At 35.6% G+C, this 16,509-nt stretch overlaps 1 long non-coding RNA gene across 5 annotated transcripts in view; it reads right to left on the bottom strand.

Annotated features, from left to right (window-relative positions):
• Window positions 1-16,509, bottom strand: part of LOC150094609 (uncharacterized) — a 944,400-nt gene that overhangs the window by 721,946 nt on the left and 205,945 nt on the right. For all 5 annotated transcript variants that reach the window (XR_016550182.1, XR_016550183.1, XR_016550177.1 and 2 more), the window contains exon 3: window positions 9,263-9,429. This is a non-coding gene — a long non-coding RNA (uncharacterized LOC150094609). The remainder of the gene's footprint in view (window positions 1-9,262; window positions 9,430-16,509) is intronic.

The following is a 16,509-nucleotide window of genomic DNA, read 5'->3' as shown; positions in this document are numbered from 1 at the left end:
TCCAAAAGAAAGAAAAATGGACTTTTCAACTAAAGGTGAGTTAGCCAACATTACAAGGCGGTGGATGAGATATTCTCTCTCCAAATGACCCTCATGGTTTCATCATTCATACTGACAGTTTGACAGAAAAAAATACGAGATCGGATAACAGATCCATATGCATGGTGTTAGTTAGTAATAACGTAGTCTAAGGGTAAAAAAAAACCTGACGATTCGTGTCATCTCATATATATATGTAATTATACCACGGGTGTGCTAACAGCCACATAATCTGGAAATATTTCTCTAAATCCATTCAATTTTTCAAGGCACATACCTGTCTTCAATACGTACAGCGGTAGGTAATTTCACTTAGGGTAGTGAAATTCATCGATCGCATAATGGACTTTCAAACCATCATTCCCATTTATCCAAACGCATAACTCGTTTGGAAAGCTGTGATTATCCGCTCAGCCGTTTGAACTCAGTTGCTTAGGCAGGAAACTTAATGCACGTTACGAGCAAAAATCTGGAAGAACCTCCGTAACGATACTGTAATAAAGGAATCCGAATAAAGTAGTTGCGTAAAGAGCAAATATGGGGTCTAGTGTCTGAAGTGGTTAATCTGAAATAATCCCCTTCTTCTGAACAACCAATCAACAAATAGTATAACGCTATATAATATTTCAGGCTGAGCACCTGCTTCCTGCACAGTTCTGTCTTGCACACACAGTTATTTTAGACAGTAAAAATAATAACATTAACAAATATGAAATGCAGTTAGTTGGCATCACAAGGTTCTACAGAATAACCGAGTACATTTCAATTTCGAGTACTGCTCAATGATAATAATCGCTATGAAACTGCAATTGACATTGTACAAACCATGAAGTTCGCAATAAGACACCGTTGAAAAGTTTCACGAGATTTATATGTCCTTTTATGAATATTTTAACGGGCATTTACTAATATATTATTATCTTAATTGTCCTAATAGAAAAGCATATTATTCCATGATATAATGTATATGAGCCAAAGAACATGCGCATTTCTAACAAAATCAAAAACTAAAATAGTTGGAGGTTGCAAAAACTTTTCCCTCTCTAAACTATTCAGATGACAAAATAATGTCTTCCTCTTGTTCTTAGTGAAGAAATTAAGACGAGTCTTGTTTCCTTTTCTTCTAAAACCCATCTACAATTTATGCAATAGGTTCGGGTTTATTTAAATGAGAGCAGGCCGAATATCTATTATATATATATATGTCACAATGACCTAAAATATGAGGGAAGGGGGAATTAAAAGCCGGAAATCGCATTAGGCAATCCTCGAATTACGACGGCCATCCCATTAGCAGTTCGCTCGTAATGAGAGGGACTATTCAAGGAATATTATTCAAGAAATACTTTCGATAAGTATATTACTTGTTAATGAGGGCATGAAACCCTCAGATTTTTTCGAAGGGGGTCACTTAAGTGTTAAAGTCAAATAACTGGAAGCAGACCTCCACAGGAATGCGGAGAACCGAGTAGTGCTTCCAACGTAATGTCCAATCCTCGTTTCCCGTGGTGCACCCCGTTAGTATGCATCTACTAGGCTCTGAACTAACGAGGATGGGCTGGCAATTTGGGACTTATAAGTTATATACAACATAATGAGGTTTCATGGCGTCTAGGATATCGCCCGGTTAAAACAAAGCTCGCGCTGTTTTCGTCAGGGATCCACGGCTTACAGTGAAAACTCAACTACTGCAAGCTCCAACTCAACCACTAGAAGAATAAACTGAAGATATGAACCATCAATATAAGGATTTATGCGAGAATACTTGAAAAGAGATTGAGAAAGATTGGGGAAGAGTAACTTGGTAAAGAGCAAGCTGGGTTCAGGCCAAATAGTTCAGAAATCGTGGGAATATGACAAGGACCTGTACTCAAGTTTTATAGATCTGGAAATGGCATACGACAAGGTGCTCAGAGAAAAGCTCTTCAAAACACTACAATTATATGGGGTAAATGGAACATTGCACAGGGCAATGCATAGTCTATATTTAAGTTGCAATTCAGGCAGTTACAACTGAAAGAAATACAGGAGGATGGTTTGATGTACAAGCAAGGGTAAACAATGATGGGCATTATATCCAATCTTATTCAGAAATTATACGCATCACATTATGAAAAAAAAAAAAGTGGCATTAGGCCTGATATTAGAATTGGAGATTTCAAACTTAGCTCTTTGTTTTATGAGATGATGTTGTACTCCTAAACACATCCAGTGCAAGTCAGCTGTAAAACATTTGGCATGAAAATCAGCAATAAAAAGTCCAAAACTATGAAATTAGGTAGGAACATAGCTATTTGGGCACAGTTTTTAGCGAAGATGGCAAGTTAAATCCAGAAATAGACAACAGATTAAGCAAAGCTGGTATGGTGAATAAATAGATTTACATGAATCTTCTTTCACTACACGTTATTCCCGCGTAGTGAAAGAAGGGTTCGCGTGTTACTTAGATGCGACTTCTAGTTAGTACCACTCCCAACCGACCTGTCACCTAGCCTGCCGCTGGGGGAGGGGGGGGATATATTTTTGACTGTAGTAGCGTATGTTTACGGGGCCGGTTTGTCTGCTTGCAGGAAGATTAAAAACGCCAGATAAACTGGTGGAGAAAAACCCTACTGCTCGCGCCCAAGACCGGCTAACTTGGCTATGTCTGAGGAAGATCCTCAAGTTCCTCACGTCTTCGACGGGAATCGAACCTGGGACACTCCTTCCCCATGCATCTATTTGTCCGCGCGGTTAGCCTAGTGGCTAACCGCGCGGACAAATTGATTTATACGAATAAGAGAGAGAAATTAACCAAAACACCAAACTAGTAGTATACAAGATAGTGTTCAAACCAGTTTTAAGTTATGGATCTGAGAATTGGATTATAAATAAAGCACTCTATCGAAGACTAGACCACAGATTCTGAGAAAAATTAGGGAAGTGAAGAAATGGTGGTATGGCCACTTAAATAGAATTCAAAATGTCAGCAAAATAGGTGTTTGATGCCAAGATAGCAGGAAAGAAATCCAGAGGAAGAAAAGGTCTAGGTGGATTGATTCATTCATTCATATGGTAAAAGTAGCCTGACCACAACCTGAGAGTACTTATCAGGAAACTGATAATCATGAGATTTTCCGAAAGAATAAAACAGCGGTGGCCCTGCATGTGAGCCGCATGCGGATCTTGAGACAGTTTGGTTTTATTGTGTTTATCAAAAAGGCAAAAATTCATGTTGTGTGTGTTTATATGCCTATATTTAATCTAACATTCTATTTAGTCCCCCCCCCCCAAAAAAAAAAAAGTTAACAGCGAAAACTTTGCAGAGGCATTTCGGTTATTTGAGGAAATATACTCATACATGATTTGTCAAAGAAGGTAGAATAATGCAAGGTGCACTTTGCTTGCTACCTTGTGAAATTTATAGAGAAAAGAAAAAGAAAAGGCTAGGTGTGTAAACTGGGGTGGATACAATACACAAGTTTTTAAACCAGCCGATTCCTGCTGTCATTTAACCCTCTGATGACGCGTGAAGTTATGAATCTGGTGAACCGTAATCCGATCGCTTTTTTTTTTTTTTGGGAATTGCTGAGTTGAAAGAATTTTTTTGTTCGTGATTTCCTCCCCATCTTCTGCGAAACTGTTCAATTAACAAAGCAGCAGCTTTGAAGAGCTTTTCTTGCTCCTCATGTTTCCAGCTGATTATTTTAATGGTACGAGAGCAAAAACACTCTAAACTGATGTTTCATTATTTATTACAGTAGAGTATTGTGCACATTAATTTTGTGTGTTGCATCATTTCAAAAATACAGCAAAATTAGTTACAAATATAACAAAACAGGCGCATACATTTTAGCATTCAGGCAGGCTAACTGCTAACACATCCTTATGGTTCACGCAGTGATTCTGACTTACGACCTTTTTGACTTGATTATTTTTTCCGATAAGGGATCATCGGAAAGAAACTGGGCCGTAAACTATTAATTTATGTTCTTAAGTTTGTTGTTAATAGAAGAATTACCAGTAGTATTCTACCAGTAGAGATATGCTGATAAGGACCAAGAAAATGTCTTCGATTTACCAAATAGTAATTGAAGGAAAACACAAAGTTATAAATTTAGATGATTAAGATGGCGTCGCTGAGTTATGTGTTTTATTAAACAAGATCAAAACTATTCTTGCAAGGGGAGATGGATTGCGAAGGAAATCGATGTCGTTATGTATAGATGAAGATTTTTCGTTTTCTTCTTGAAAGGGTTTCTCGTTTTCTCTGTTCTTGGAATAAAACGAGACGTTTTATTAAAAGAAACGATTTGTTTCACTTTTGAACTTTCTTGAATTCGGAAAAGAAAGTTTTAGATTCGTATGAAACTTTAGCTACAAAGAAAATCTGGAAGAAGTGATGACTTTAAGATAAATCATTTTTCCTTTATCCTTCATAGGAAAAAAAAAGTTCTGCTTTTTAAAACATGAGAAAGAGAATTAAGTTTATTTTCCTTTAATTTATATCTAGTTACCTTCTACGAATATCTCTGAAAATAATGACTTTGAAACACCCTCCCAAAAAAAGTGACATATATAAAAAATATTCCATCAGTGAGGCCTAAGAAAGAGGATGATCGCGAACGCGTAGCGAGTTGAATACTTTAAGATATGTTTTATCTTGGATCAATCCTTTTAGGTGTTCGCATCCTAAGGGATATCTTGTTGAATCTCATTTTAGCATTTCTTTCGTGCGTCGACGGAATTTTTCATAATTCTTCTACACTTGTTTACCATTATAATTTCCTGTTTACTCTACGCTAACACCACGAATGCTGTAATGACGCTAAAAACCCCCAGCGATAGTCATGAAAGAATTCCGATACATCAAAAAACATCGTGCACTCCAACTCATCCTTAGTGAATGCTATAAATAGAATTTTTTCCAGGAAGCCAATTTAAAGAGATGAAATCTAGACAAACTTACGTCAAAAGAATCCTCTCTAGAGAGCCGTTTCTTATTTCCTTGAATCGCCCAGTCCACCGTAGCGGACATATACAAAAGGTAATGCAGAGGAGTAAGCCACCCGTTTTATTTTTATTTATTTATTTTTTTCTTAGAATGTATTTGAAAGAAAGTCATTGAAAGAAGTTGAAGGAAGTAAGAGGAAACGGAATCTCGCGCAAACACCTGACAAAGTTTACAACGTCTTTCAAGTGTAATAAATAAAGCACTAATTTTCTTAGGGAAGTTTAATTTTTCACTTCACTTGACACCAATAGCTTTCTTTTACGAATGCGTTTTATCTAAATGAAATTCGCGGTGTAAGAGATATAAATTCTGCTGACATTTCCAAGCAGCTTTTTCTTTCTTTCTGTATATTTTTATCTCTTGAAGCGAACTCGGTGCTTCGATTCGTTCTCCGTTATTGGTGTTAACATAGAAAGCAACGTTTGATGTTAAGCAAACCTCAAGAATATTGATGAGAAGAGGTTTCTCGCCCTGCTCAAATGTCAAGATCTTTTTTTCTAGAGTGATGTTAGAATTAATTGGCTACTGTTTGGGGGAATGTTATTTATAAACGGCTTTGCATGAGTAACCATAGTTTATTTAATCTGACGTAATTTATTTCCTCTCTTTCTCGTCTGCTTTGCCGCACATATTTGATACATGCACCTCAACAATGAAAGAAAGATTTTTTTTTTCTTTAACTAAATGAACAGAAGTCCATTCTGTCATTAACAGAAGATGCGATTTCCACAACACGGAAAATGTTCCTGTTCTAACAGTAGCCAATGAAAAACGATTCTTAATCTAATAGCAATTAAATCGCTTATCTTTACAAGACAAATGACGTGTTGTCGGGATATAAATAGTATGCAGTTAGTGAAATTGTTTCTTCGTATGTTGACGTAACTGCTATTTATCGAAATGCGAGAGGATGTTACTAACAGGTCAAAAAGGTATATTTCTTCTTCCTTTGTGATGCATTTAATGACAACTGCTACTATATTTATATGTGATTTCTTCATAATAAGAAATGCGACCATTGTGTGCTATGCCACTAGAAACTACATAACCTTTGCCCAATGAAGTTTTTTTTTTTTTTTTTTTTTTTTTTTTTTTTTTTTTTTTTAAATTCGAAATAATCGATTCTAAAGGTAATGGCATAGCATTTAGATAAAGACACGTTTCAAAGACCAATAAAAACACGCCTTATTTACAATTACGTATGTTGTCTTAAAGGCGAAAGGGCTTCCAGCAGTTAGGACTGCTGTGACATCGCCTTACATATTTCTTCATAATGTTCATTAAGCTAAAAGTTCGTTTAAGGAAAATAATAAAATAATAAAATTGTATCTAAAAGACGTATCAGTTCAACAATACTACTTGGTTGGGTAAAGTATTAGTTTGTTTATTCTGATATCATAAATAGAGTATTTACCAATTGTTCAATAATTAATTGATCTATAGAACACTGTTCCCAGACTATGCAAAAAATTTTTAAAAAATGCCAAAAATATATAGGAAAATATTCTTAGCTTACCCCATAGAACAACGGTACTATAGGTTTACAAAACACTTTCGTGGGTGGGATGCATTCAAATTAATAATAAATAATTTAACGACAATGACGATGAAATTTCGCTAATAGTTTAGTTCATTTTGAAGAACTTGGTTTTACAAGTTCCGCTGTTGGGTATATGATATTTATGATTGGGTATATAAATGAAAAAAAAAAAAAAAAAAAAAAAAAAAAAAAAAAAAAAAAAAACTTTAGTGTTGGACATGACAGTAAACAAACATTCGAAGTGTGTATTCATTTTAATGTCCCACGGTTATGTCCAATCACCTAGCATTCAAATAAGCTTAGTTCCGCATTTTTACTAAGATATCTGCTGTAACTATTTTTAGAATTTAGCCTCGACATTGGTGCAGTTCTAGTACAATGACTTTCTGTACACAATCGAATGCGAAATAAGCTAAAATGGGGGTAATTTGTACATTATACACAAAACTGCGAGGGTAGGTTGCCAATCAGTTGTATTTTTTTCGACTACATACTACGTTAATCAGACTATCCATGCATGTTCAGTAACCCTCCAGATTTGTTGCTATCAGGTTTCTTCCCATTTAGCCTGCGAAACAGTTTTATGGCTATAGCCTAGAATGAATGAGGGTCTGAATCTCTACAATATGACTGCCAAATCCTTGAAGGGTATCAGCTCTACAAGCGAAGAGGGGGGTGGGGGTTGAGTCCTTGCTCTTGAATATGATGGTAGCAAGTCACTTCAGGCACTCACTAAGCATGGAGGTGATTTTGGCTGAGAAATGAAAAACTTATTACGTACAGCTCAAAGTTAGCATTCGACTATGGGCAGTATGCTTTCGCAACTGCAATAAGCACCGGATATGCCTGAGCTCCATGAAAACAGACTACACTACAGAAAGTTTGTGTTGATATACGGACAGCGAGAATTATATTGAGCATTTGCAGCCCTAGCAGCCAATTAGATGTGTTTCAAATGATTTCATAATGAGAATTGATTATTCTATATAAAAACAGGAACTCTTCTAAATATCAAATGCATTCCTAATTTAGATCAAAAGATGAAGATAAAATTAAGTCTATAATACGCAGTCAATGGTGCAGTTCTAGTACAATGACTTTCTGTACACAATCGAATGCGAAATAAGCTAAAATGGGGGTAATTTGTACATTATACACAAAACTGTAAGGGTAGGTTGCCAATCAGTTGTATTTTTTCAACTAACTCTTTAAAACTTTTGCTTTAAATGGTCACTTAAGGTAGTAAAAAATGCATAATAAACTTAAGCTCATGTAAATGAAAATATCACGTGTCTACAACATTATCCATTACATGGAGCTCATTCTGAATGTTTACTTAAAAATACCGGAGGAGCTCTTCGAAAATACGATCGTATCAACTGAGGACATGAAGCTAATGTATTACCTGTTAACGGCGTGTGCAATTCAGGCCCTTCCCTTGTTTTATGGGTTGAAAAACTGCTCCACCTCCAGGTAGGCAAACTAATTCATTGCTATTTAGTAGAGATTTCCTGAGTTCGACATCACAAGATGGCAGGACCATCATTTTTTATTCTGTAAAAACTAAGCATCTGCAGTTTAAGAGACTTCGCATTCAGAACACTAAACCTAATTCGACGAGCATAGACTGATAATTGCAATTTAAGTAAGAATACCACACAGAATTTTCAGCTTTCCATTAACATATGCACTCAGTACAGAAGACTGTATGTAGAATCCGCATAATGGACGATTTCGCACTCCTCAGATTCTTCAGCAAACAACAACATTCTGAGTACCCGAGGTAAATGGCATACTTGAACAAGGCAGCATTGTCTTAAACTACAAATATGCTTTTTCAAACCAAATGACTAGCTCTTCTCAAGCACGAGCGTTTGCTATATAACTATATCCAGGGGCGGCTCGTGCATAGGCACTGAGGAACTGCAGCACCCCTAACTTTTCTCGAAATTTAAATATATCTATTTATATTTGCTTGTAATATTTAATTTTATCATCAACAATCCTATACAATTCTCTTATTTTGTATAAAAATAATAATAAAAATCCATCTTGTAGTATTTAGGAGGGCGAAGGACGCTAGCAGCACTGTATTTACCACATCATATTACTACGCGCGCAAGAATATCACGTCATAGTGAGATGCCAGCTATTAGCGTAATGCGGCACTGTCCGTCGCGCAGTTCCACTATTGTTTATATGCAGTTTGCGCCAGTAGCAGATTGTTGCTCCGTTTCTTTAAATATTTGGACATTACAATTAAAGACATAACATTTGTTATAGTTTCTATTTTACAACATTCTTGGGGTTATGATAATGAATTTTATTTTGAGGTAATTTTGAAGTATACCAAACTGTATAATTTTATCGATAATAAACAATATTTTTTCATGTTTAATTTCTTTTTTAAATTTTACTATAATTTGATATTTTATCCAAACACGTATACAGTGTACTTACACTGTGTGTGTATATTTCGAAAGTTGCAGCATCCCCACGATTTCAAGCCACGAGCGGCCACTGACTATACCACTAAATGTTTAACAGTGGAAGCTACAGAGTAAACGAAGCCATTAGTCTAGCCTTAAAATTAGACAGAGGCCTTTATTATTTGAAAAATCATAAATGTCATGGTGTGTAAAAGAACGATAATCTAAACTTAGATCTTTTAGAATATCCAACTTTCTTACCTTTACAAAATGGTGTCACATTTCAACAAGACTTCTCTTTCCAAGGATAAGTCAGAAATAAGCTTCTGTTTTACGTGAAGAGAAACACCGTAAACTACTGTGTTTATCCGATAAGCAAACAAGTTGAAAGAACAAAAATCGCTAACCGAAAATCGGCTCATCTTTTCCTACAAAAGCAAAGAAAAAATTCGCATTAAGCAGCGAGCTTAGCAAATAAAAAATAACGACCACAATTTATCATTTTAACAGTCTGTAGTGGAAACACATACCTTATCCTTAAACGCGAAATGTTCACGGATATTTACGTGCGTGTGTTTTTTCTTTATGCTATCTCCATTGCACATTATATTCAACAGTCTTTTCCTTCCCATAGAGCAAATAAACTTATTTTAAAATTATGTGACTGGACAAACCACCCATTCTTCATCTCCATAACGAGTGACATTCTAATTGTCGGTAATTCTTTAAGGGATTTTTCAATCCCGCCCTTCTGACAAGCATGATATGAGTCATCTGGAATGACACCGCTAACAATCTACAAACACGTTATTCCTTTGTAGGCGTTTTTCATGGCATCAGTGGTAATGAAGTTTCGCATAAGCCCCTAGTTACGGAAGAATAATTGGCAAAAGAAAGAGGGAAAAGATTTAGAAAGTATGATTAATTTATAACGTAATTATCTTTCGTAGTCACGACACTCCACTCCAACACGCTAACTAAACATTCCAATCGAAGTGCTGATTTTTTTTTTTTTTTTTTTTTTTTTTTCTTAGAGTAAAATAAACTGGTTCTCAGGCACGTAACAGTAACCATACGCGTCCACTAAAATAGTGTTAGAACGTGATCGGCAAATGCTTGAGAGAATTGAAATATGATGTAAAATAAGCCCATTCTTGGAATTTATTCCCTGCTCTTGCAAGTCTAAACTGGTTAACTGGGCTTCATGAATGGCACGAGGACCTATTACTAAGACCATCAGAAAACCACCAGGGATTAACACGGATCGAATGCTTTTGAACACAAACTTTTACTAAATTAAGCTCGAGTTTTTGACATGCACTTTTTCTCAGTCATGAAGCAATTCCAGTATCCATCAATAAGTAAAGATCCCTTGATAAAAGAAGCAAGCAAATTATCTGAATTTTAAAAATCTGTTTGTGAACAATTCATGAAAAAAATATTCCTTAAGTCCAAACCCATAACTTACTATGAAAAAATATTGCAGGCCGCCTGCATGTGAATACTTTTCCACTGTGACTCATAATAAATTAAAATTAAAACGATGCTGACAGTGCAATAAATGACATTTCCCATTGTGATTTGCAAACAATGATATCGCTACTAATTTAATAAGTAAGCCGAAAGGCTTATTAAATTAGTAGCGATATGAGGCACATCTTGATCCATAGGGATGGTCATTTGGTTCCGACCAGGAACATCATCTTTACTTTTGCTACACCTAAGCCTACACAATTTGTAAAAGCAGTGTCTGAATTTTCCTGTTAGACTTGACATCCCTAATCATATTGCAGGGAAGACCTCTGTCACCCACTTGACTACCCATCACTTCCACCACCTAATGCTATATTTTTCCCCTCCAAAGTTATCAGTATCAGTTGGAGGTGACATCACTAAAAGATATCCGCAAAAGATGAGCTCTATCATCTACACTATGGATTTCGATCCGAGTTTCGTACCCGGCTATAAAAACATAAAGGGATTTACCATCCCCCTTTCTAATGATATCGCTAATTGTTGATTGAGTTCTCATAATTGCATTTTATGGCTGCATTTTTCCTGTACTAAAATGAACTGACGCAGTTTGGATCTGAATCGGGCAGCGATTAACTCCATCTTGGTATCAGTATCGCAATCTTGATCTACGTTTGCTTGAATCTTTGATACGATGAAGTCTGGTGATTATGCGCATGGTGCCCATGATCCTTAATCATAAACGGGATGTCTATTTTCTAGGGTACGTGTAAACTGTTAACTTCTTTGGTAGATGGATTGAGTCCTTGACTCTTTATCTGTGTTCTTTACTTGAGGTTGGGGATGCTTCTCCCGCCCTTTGTGAGCTTTCGCGTTGGTTTTAGTTGCTTTGTTAAGATGGCTTTTGGTCTTCTGTGTTTGAAGTGATGTGTTGATGTGTGAAAGTGAAAATTGTCATATACTGTCCGACCGCAGATGCTAGAAACTTGGTTGGTAGATTGCTAAGAAGAGTCAATTCATGTTGAAGGGGAGAAAGGAATAAGGCGATGTCCGAATTCGTCACCAATATGCGAAATCACGTGCTTTATACGTAAAATTTTCCAACTATTGTACAAGCAAAATAGTTAAGATTCGAAAAACTAGAATTTTCATAAAAGAAAAGCTAATTTTCCGACGTGTAATAATAAATTCATCGAACGAAATGCATTGTTTACCCAATTATCGGAATGGATTCGCCTTCAGCCATGCTGAAAGTATCGTAGGGTCTCGCATCTGTGGTCGGAAAATACACTGAGGAACATTCGTTTGATTTCGCTTGGGAATGATAGTGATCACATGATAGGCACTGGTGTCATTGCAAATATAAAGGGAGTAAACTAAATTTCAGTGAAAAATTATGGATGCGATGGAACAGTTTATTCAGAAATTCAGAAACACTTCGAAAATTGTATTGTTCAGTTTCTTAAATAATAGTACCTAGTTTTACTCTGAAGAAAGTAATACCTGTTTATCATATACTGATTGCTTTGTCTCATATAGCAATCAGGTTAATTTTAGTCCAGGTTTGACATTTGTTTCTCCCTTTTTTTTAAACACTTTTTTTCTGAAATTTAAATTTGTCAGACCTACACACGCAGGAAGATAGTAACTCCTGGCATTCCAGAAATCATCGTAATAGTTAATTTATATATAAAAAACTTTTACAGATCTTGCAATTTCCTGGTCGAGACAGACTGTTTCTCGACTAGATATTCTCAGGTAATTAGCTATTTACATCTGACATCATTGGATGCCGTATACAGGACCGTACTTACACTTTTCCCGAGGCGCTAGAATGCTCTGGGAACACTACCTCATTGCTTGGACCCTTAAATTTGCTCTAATTTTTGGGGCCTCTAGCTAGAGTCTCGTGCGCCTGTGTATGATAAATAGAGCCCTGTCCGTATGGTCACTCTTTTACTTCTCAGGATTTTGGGAGTGACGTCTTCTCCTGTAAGTAGGCAGGTAGCAGATTTCCTTTTCAAACAAAATTAGTACAGTCGCAAGCTTCGCTAATTATGACTGGATTCGGACCCGTGGCCAGTTAACTGTAAAGTGGACACGCTAAGCAACCAGGGCACACGTACGGAAGTATACGTTTTACGGGAGCTGCACTGAATATTTCAGTCAGAAGGCGTGGTTAGGGGGTTAAATTCCAGACGATTAGAGTACACACATAGCAGTACATTATAAAAAAATGGAAATAAAACTGATTAGAATTACACAAGAATTTCTCTCCTGAGTGTTGTCGATAAGACTTTTGCATTGCATACTTGAAAAAAAGGTCAAAAAAAATTGTGAAAGAAAAACATCGAGAAGAACAAACTGCGGTTTCCAGTCAAATAAAGGCTAAGATTTTCACTTTAAAACATGTTGAGAAATTATGGAAATATAATAAGGATTTGTGTTTAATTTTACAGCCCTAGGAAAAAGGCATAACAAGGTGAAAGAGAAAGTTATTCCAAACGCTAAAATTATGTATCATTTACATAATTTGAAAAATAATTTACACCAAAATGATTTTTTTAATGATGGAATACCGTGAGCAGACATAAATACAAAATTAATGACGGAAAAACTCACGTCAAAAATTTTTTAATTTAATAGTACAATTTTCGCCTCTGTGTCACAGGCATCTTCAGTACATTTTAAGCTCAAATTAAACAATAACTGACAATTCCAAAAAGCGCCACCTAAGCAGCTAGTGCAAGATAACTAAAAAGGTCAAACAATTTCCTTAAAAAAAAAAAAAATATATATATATATATATATATATATATACATACACAATAAATAGTTAGGAAAGATTATCTGATTTATACAGTTCAATCTCCCATAAAGGGGATAGACGTAAATCATCTCGTACAGGCCATTATATCCATGCTGAATCTCATCACCATCCCAGTCAAAAGGCAAGAACTATTAAAACACTGGTTAATCGGGCCACTTCTTTTGTTCTTCAGACGATCTATTACTGAAAGAACTGCAATACATTACTTCTTCCTTTCTATCTAATGGATACAAGAATTCCTTCATCAAAAGAGCTTTGAGTAGTTTTAATATGTCTTCTTCTTCAAATACAGAAGAAATAAAGCGCATTCCTATCCCTTATGTACAAGGCATTAGTGAACGTATAGCAAAAGTTTTAAAACCACTGAATATTTTTGTTGGCTTTCTACCGGTCAGATAAATCTACACCTTTCTCACTTCTCCTAAGGACAACCTTCCACATCTTAATCATCCAGGTGTCTACCAGATTCCTTGCTTGTGGATTACCTTATTTCGGACAAACAGGAAGATCTGCCTCTATTCGGCTAGAAGAACACCAATTTCATATTCAATACCTTGAACCTGAACAGCCTGGACTTGCAGAATATGCCATCTTCACTAGACATAGAGTTCATTGGAGAAAGACATGAGTCCTTCACAAAAGTCGGTTCCTCATGGAACCGACATTATATAATAAACTTTTTATTGTATATATAATTTTTTTGACTTTCTTAGTTATCTTACGCTAGCTGCTTAGGTGGCGCTTTTTGGAATTGTCAGTTATTGTTTATTTTGAGTTTGAAATGTACTGAATATGCCTGTGACACACAGGCGAAAATTATACTATTAAATAATCTTTTTACGCGAGTTTTTCCGTTATTAATTTTGTATTTAAAATGATTTTTGGTGCAAATGTCGCATTATATAGAATTAAAAAGGTATATTGTATGATGGTTTAATATTAAATCAGGTGTGAGACATGGGTGTACGTTAACTTCACTACTGGATCACATTATGAAGAAAAGCGGTATAAAACCTGATATCAAAATTGCAGAAGTTAATCTCTGTTAAACTTTATGTAGCTGATCTGATACTACTAATTATATCCACTTAAAGTGTGCAAAATTCACTAAGCGAATTGAATTACTGCTGTAATAAATTTAGTATGAAAACGGCGATAAAAAAATTAAAACACGTAGAAACTTTGAAAAACCTCACCTGCATCCAGAAAGGAGAACCTATACAACAAGTGAAACATTTCAACTATTTAACAATTTTTGGTGAAGATGGAAAATTAAATTTGGAAATATATTCACTATTTATTAAGAGTAGGCTATCGTGGTATTGGTAGGAAGTCATGGAATAAGGAAGGAATCAAATCAAAATACTAAATTACATGTATATAATAGTGTTCAAAACAATTTAGGGCTCCGTTAGAAATAAAACAATTGAACACGATCCTTCAGCGTTTGAGAAAAATTAGAGATTAGAGAAGTGAGCAGATGGCGTGAATGGCAGACTTGACATAAAAATTGAATATATTAACATTCAGGAATTGTGCGTTAGCAGAGCTAATGTCAGGTGTGGCTACTCCTAGAAGATAAGACGAGTAGCTTTTCTTAGTACTATTAGAACGTGCTGTCCATAACCCCCTGGGCTATATTATCAGGAATAGATGATGCATGCTTGCATCTACTGTTGTATTTTTTAAGGATGCACATCATTAAGTATTCATTGAAATATTCTTTCTGCATTTGAGTGACATTATTTAGTGCTGTTTCTTGAGCAGTTAACAGTTTCAGCTCTAGGAATATGATCACATATGATCACAGCCCTAGAACCGAAGGAATGTGATCACGAGTTTGTTTGCATGATGTTTGGTAATATTCGATGTTTAGAGTGAGTTGTATTTAAGTGATTTTAGATCATCTCTTTTCAGGTATAATCTGATTTAGATTATTGTACGTTTCTGAGTAAATGCATCGCCTAGGAGATATAATTTCTTCATCATTTGTCCCCTTTCCCCACACTGTTACACACGTATAATCTTCACGTGCAAGCACTTTACTGCAGTAATTGCATGTTCTTTGCGTACTTCATAAAGAGGAAATGTAGATTTTATTATACCGACAGCAAAAATGGCACGCGAGCTAGAAAAGATTTCTATTTCTGAAATTTTAGCCGTGACTGTATTTATTGTTTGTGATTACAGCAGAATCAACTTAGACAGCACATTATGTCTACGTTTGTCGGTCTTATGAGTAGCAAACTCAATTTCGCTTATGAAAGACCTTACGATTTTTTTTTTTTTTTGTTTCCTACACAGGATTCAAACCAATATCCTTCAATCAAAGGGCATCTTTCACTCATGTTATTTTATCGCAACACCACGACAACACTGGCATAGACTATCATTAATGAAATCAATAATTAAACCTTAAGTGATAACCGGGAAGGAGGATTAAAGTCCATGTTCCTCTCAGAAATCTCGAAACATAAGCACGACTTAACTATCCAAAATTTCTTTATATTATGCATAAATCCTTTTCCTCTGGTGAAATCATAACAACCACCCCTCCCCGCGCGCGCGCACACACACAAAAATACTGTTATTATAATCTAGAAAAAACAGTTATCAAAATAAAAAAAGACAATGGTCTGTTTTACCAATTCTCTCAAAAATTCATGAACTTGTAAAGAAAACGCACCAGATTCATCGATGTATATTCTTGCCTGAAAGTTTCTAAATTCATTTATAAAGCCATTGATTACGGTAAAAGATCTATTTTCATAGACAGACAGAAGGCATTTGACTTCGTCGATTCGGAGTTCGGGGGGGAAGGGGAATTAACCCATTGTTTCAAACTTCTAAGAAATAGACAGAGCAAGCAGTTCAAATAAGCAGCATCACCTTGAACAGATAAATATCGGTGCTTTTCAACGCTCGAGTCTTATTTCTGATTTAAGCAGGGGCGGCTCGTGCATAAGCACAACGGAACTGTAGCAACCCCCAATTTTTCTCGATATATAAATATATTTGTTAATTTATTTATATTTGCTGGTAATATTTAATTTTATCATCACAATCCTGTACAATTCTCTTATTTTGTATAAAAAATAATAAAAATCCACCTTGAAGCACTTAGGAGGGGAGAAGGACGCTATCAGCACTTTGGTTACCACAGTGTCATTTTTATTGCTACGCGCGCAAGCAGGTCATAGTGAGA

Source organism: Typopeltis vanoorti, chromosome 21 (genome assembly GCF_054136105.1).
Source record: "Typopeltis vanoorti isolate ZY-2024b chromosome 21, IOZ_Tvanoo_1.0, whole genome shotgun sequence".
NCBI classification, from domain to species: Eukaryota; Metazoa; Arthropoda; class Arachnida; order Uropygi; family Thelyphonidae; genus Typopeltis; species Typopeltis vanoorti.
Note: the sequence above shows the minus strand (reverse complement) of the source record. Positions and strands in the feature narration are given on the sequence as shown.